The sequence below is a fragment of the Lontra canadensis genome, unplaced genomic scaffold (assembly GCF_010015895.1).
Source record: "Lontra canadensis isolate GAN:19392208 unplaced genomic scaffold, GSC_riverotter_1.0 scaffold6, whole genome shotgun sequence".
NCBI classification, from domain to species: domain Eukaryota; kingdom Metazoa; phylum Chordata; class Mammalia; order Carnivora; family Mustelidae; genus Lontra; species Lontra canadensis.
Window position 1 is genome coordinate 36,888,230 of NW_022631000.1, and position 5,417 is coordinate 36,893,646.

Here is a 5,417-nt window from a genome sequence, read left to right on the forward strand (position 1 = left end):
ATCTATTTGTATACAGATAAGCATGACATTGTTGACTCAGAATATCTCAGGAAGAATTTTTTATTAAACCACATATAAACACAAATGCACATCTTTGCTCATATGTATCAAGAATCTGAAGCAAGACTCTTAGAGAAGTTTATGTTTCTCTGCCATTTTATTTTTTCATTGCTGTGATTTTCTTTGTAATTGGTGTTTGTTGGGAACTGTTAGGCATACTTGTATCTTTTATTGTGATGCTACTGAAAGATATAGATTAAGGGGAATGGAAATATTGGCAAATGTAGGTGAGGACGTTGAATTGGTTTCTTTGCAATCTGCCTTCAAGGCTGTTTTACACCATTTTTATAAAAAATGGTACCCAGCTTTTTAAAATATCTAGAAGGTGTAGATAGCTTACTGTAGTAACAGGTGAAATTACTTGAAGGAAGGGGCATAGCAACTGTGGTACCTTGTGAACTTCTCTGTGGAGCAGTTATTCAATATACTGGCCCAGCTCTTGAATTAATGTGTTACTGGTAGAGTCTCTTAAAGGACTATGTTTATTGATTGACACTGTAATAACAGCACTGCATGCCTAGTGGTTGATATACGGTCTTTGATCATTGTTCCATAATACTGAACCTTCATCCACACTCAATCAATCTTCTAGCACAGTCAACTGCATTAGAAAATGAAGGCCAGCTTTTGTTCAGCAATGCATTTGATAAGTTCAGTCTTCTAAACCTGGAACTAGGTGATGATATGGCTAGTCTGTGTTCAGATGGAGAATAATTTATTGTGATTTTGGCATGCAATTTCACCCCTGCTGGTCCAGAAACTCATTACATGGTGGAGATGGTTGCTAATCAAGATTTCTGGGCTCCATTCTGTCCCTGATAAGTCTTCCTACCCCTGTATTTTATCCCAGTTTTCAGCTGATATATATCAGCATGTAGCATGTCTTTCCAGAAGTAATAAAACATTAGGGAGGGGTATGTGATATTTTTAAATATTAGGGAATAGTTATAAATCATGTAAAGTGATTTTGTTGGGTCAGTGGCTCCAGGAATACAGGAGGAACAATAGAAATGACCACTGGGGCCACCATCTTCCAGCCTCCCCCCTTCCTTAACCCTTGACTCTCCCGCCAAAAGGATGTATGCCCAGGTCACGTCTCCATAGGTAACCCGATACCTATTCAGGAAACAGGAGCATCAGGGCCACCGCCCCCCCCCCCCCGGCCCATACCCTCCAATCACCAAATACCTTACCATGTATGGATGTGAACCCATGCCCTGCCTTGGCCCGATAAAAGACCCTGCTGACTCCCTCCCAGTGCGACTTCCTCGACTCCCCCTTCCTGAGTCATGGAACCTCACCCAAGAGTACCAACCTCCTCCCGGCATGACTTTCCTGGCTCCCCTTCTCCTGAGCCCTGAAACTTTGCCAGAGAGTGCCTTTAATAAATCTTGCCTTGTGCCTACCTCACCTGTAAAACTTCACAGATTTTCCTTTGTGTTTTCTAATCATGACATCTCTGTAATGGGATGTCTAAATCTGAGGATTGGAATATTAAAATGGCCCATTATCTGGAGACTTATCTTCTCATTGGTCTATAAAAGCTTGAAAGGTGTCTTATCATTCTTATTCCATAGCCATCCTGTAAGGGCCTGTTCAGCCAGAGCGATTCCATCCGGTTAAACAGTGATTTTGTTGTTTATGCAGTAAAACTTAAACTGACCCTGCCCCCCCCCCCCCAGGAACTTACTTAAAAGCAAGTCCGGGAAACCAGTCCCAGGTAACAAAGCCCAAATACAAGGGCGGGTCAGGCCAGGTGGAGACATCCAATCAGTGTGGTGCACATACTGTCTCCCTAGCTACCAAGGAGTGTGGGTCCCGCCTTTTGGGCACCAATTCTGACCAAGGTGATGGGTTAGTTCAAATATCTACTAGGGTAAATTGTAATTCAGTTGGTCACCCGTGTGTGACCTAGCACGACTGCAGCTTTCTCTGTGTGTTGCAATCTCATTGGCCACCTATGTGTGGCCAGGCCCAACCACCTGGCCTTTGCTCTATAAAAGTTAGTCTGTAAGGCAGGGAGGGGTCGCCTCTTTGTAAGAGACGGCCCCAACCGGCCTGTTTGATTCTCGATGCTTGGCGTGAAATAAAGCTTTGCTTGATCTTCACTTTGTATCAGTCTTGCTCCTTTGATCACGGATCCATTATTGGGGGACCTAACAATCCATTTCTGAAGCCCTGACATAGGGGAGCAGAGTAGCACTAGTTGGTATGGTACTGTGGTTGAAGCTGACATTGCATTTATGACTGATAACTTGTATGGGATATTTCCAGAGCATTGAGAACTATTGGCGGGGCATCTGAAATGGGAAAAATGTTACATGTATGTCACTCAATTATTTCACAGTCATTATTATTAAAAAATAAAAATTCTGATATGCTGTATGATTTGAAACTTAAGTCCCTTAAAATGAAATTGATAATAGTTAATCTTTATTTCTCAGAGGGCAGTAACATTTATACTTTTGTATATTATGCACAAATATTGCTCCCTTTATTATTATTTTAAACAGCTAGTTATTTGGTAGATCATAGAATGTGGCTATTCTTTATACTTGGAGGATTTTTGTTGTTGTTTTGATACCTATGTTTTAGCAAAGTCTTAAGGATCATTATTATGACTAAATAATGGGTGGATGGTATACTCACCTAATATCTTAGCTATGTGCCAGAATGTGTGTTTTATTTTTAAATGCATTCAAAGGAGGTTGCTAAAGGAATCTTGGAGTCTTTGTAAAGGAAATTCTCCTTAATCAGGATGTTTATGTGTTTGGTTTGCTTAAGCAAGGCATGCAGTTATATGTAAAATTCAAACAGGATTTTGGAATCCAACAGAAAGCTTTTTTTTGTTTGTTTGTTTAAAAAGGTCATTTTATTAAAGCGTGGGGACAGGAAGAGCTGCATCGGGGGTGATGAGGAGTGACCCATTAGATACCTACAAGATGGGAGAGGGAGGTAAAGAAAAAGGGAGGTTCAAAAGAACTTTCATATTCTAGAGAGGACCTACTAGATACCAGAGGCCTTGCCATTGTCAGGTTAAGGTTGTTTTTCCCTCCAGCAAGGCATTAACATTAAGATAGGAGATTCCTGGAAGAATGTCACATATGTCCCACCCAGGAGGGGGGTTGGGGAGAGATTGTGGGGCGTCAGCTTATGCTTTATCTTCTGCCAGCCTTCTGCTCCCTCATCATTCCCCCTCTGAACAATTTTGACCCTTAAATCTTTAAAGTTGTTGAAGGTGGAAGGTCTTATCTTCTGTTACTTCTTCCAGCTGAATAGGGGCGTAGAGATGTCCCTATCTATGGGTTAATATTGGTCAGTTGGGGATCATATAGGGGAGTTACAAAAGGGGGAGGCAGCTGAATCCAATGCGATCAACATATGTGAACCTCCTTGGGTAGAAAGGATCATCTATTAGCTGGAAGTTAGGGCAGTGAAGGAGTCTTGGCACTAGGCAGGGAGACACTGGAAATGACAAAATAAGGTTAATATTGTAACCAGAAACTCTAAATAAAAGATCTTTGATAGTTGACTTTGATAATTTTCCCCCAGTCCAGGAGTTTAAGGCAATCATTAAAGGAAAGAGAGGGATCTTTTAAAGTGCCAATTTGAGTATTTATGTCAGAAACCCGGAAATATTTTGTCATAATCTGGAACATATACATAGCATTTTGTTTTGGTGATAGTGCACGTTTCACCTTGTGTAGCAGTTAAAATATCTAATGCCATTCTGTTTTATAAAACTGCTTTACACATTTGTGTTCAGTATTTAGTAGAGAAATGCTATTTTGAGTATCACTTAGGGCTTTGTGTACTTATTAAGAGCTTCTATGTGCCAAACAACATCGTCCAGCCCCAAAGAGGGAACAAAAAATGGATGTTAGTTGGTCATACCAATGAGACGTAGAATGTGTTCACCGTTGTTTTAAATTTAGAAGGTTGGCTGGGTTGGTAATGATTTTAATAATGTGTCCGTGCATCCAGGCAAAACCCAGGGTACAGCGGCCTATCCAGCCTGGGGGAAGCCATGGCCACAAGTTAGAGCTGTGTAGCCATTGGGTCACTTTAGGATCTGGGCCTCTAGCTTTGGGCCTCCTTTAACTACAGTCAAGATATCAAGGGCTATTCAGTCTTGGAGGGGCATCTTTTGAATGTGTGTAATAAAAGACAGTCCATTGTCTCTTTGCATGGACCAAGGGAGTCCAAATCCAGGGACGTTTTTCTTAGCAAAATTTTTGTCATCCATGGCTTTTTTACCGAAATCAGTAGCCTGGTGTAAAGCCTGCATTACTTTCATTGGTACCTAAGGTCATATTCTTTGATGTCCTTTGAGGTGAATTACCGCTACTTAGGTAGGTAGGTGTACGGCCTTAAGAAGAGTGATAATTTCAGGCCCATATCTGATTGGGGAGTTATGGCTTGATAATAATCCCCTTTTCTTCCAAATTGCTCCATGGACTTGTAGGACTAGGAAAGCATATTTGGAGTCTTTATAAATATTAATTTTTAAGGCTTTGGCAGTTGCAAAGCATGAGTGAGCACCATAGCATACCCAGCTTTTCTTACTCTCTTTTCCATAAAACTATTGCCATCAGTAAACCAACTGTCATCTAGGGGCATCTTTTAAATCTGATTGGCTAGCGTAAACAAGATAAATTACCTCTGAACAGTTATGATTTATAGAAGTATGATGGTTAGGTCCAGGCATAAGATAGCTGGGTTTAAAGTCTGACAGGTTTCAAGTATTATTTCAAGCATATCTATGAACCATAACCTAGCATTTAGTAAGTCGGCCTCCATCATCCATTGGTGGCCTTTGGTTTCTAAGACATTCTGGACCTGATGTGAAGTCATTATAGTCAGAGATTGTCCCATAGTGAGCTTTCAGGCTCTTTTTATCAGGAGGGCTGTTATGTGTTTAGCTAAAGCCTTTGTTTGCGATTGCACCTCAATAAAGGTCACTTCTAGGATAAATAGGACTATGAGGGATGAAACCATTGAGAACACTTCTTTGTTTGAGGTCCAACATTAACAGTATCCTAAGGAATCATTGGCAAATGGGAGAAGACTGGTCAAGAGAGAAGGGCATCCCCAAGTGCATCATCCAATCCAATCATAAAGTGGGGTCACCCATTATCTCCACAAGCCCTTAGTTAACTCCATAGAGTGGGGTATGCTCTGGCTTTTAAGGAGTGATTTCATCATCCCAGCCACACAGAATTGATCAAGGTGCTAGTTGAGTTATACACTTGTTGGGAAATCAATCCCATTTTCCAGTTGTTTAATTAATCGTGTGCCCATGGGGTTCTGTTATCCCCACAAGCAAGAAGATTATCTATACATGAGCTATTGTGCAG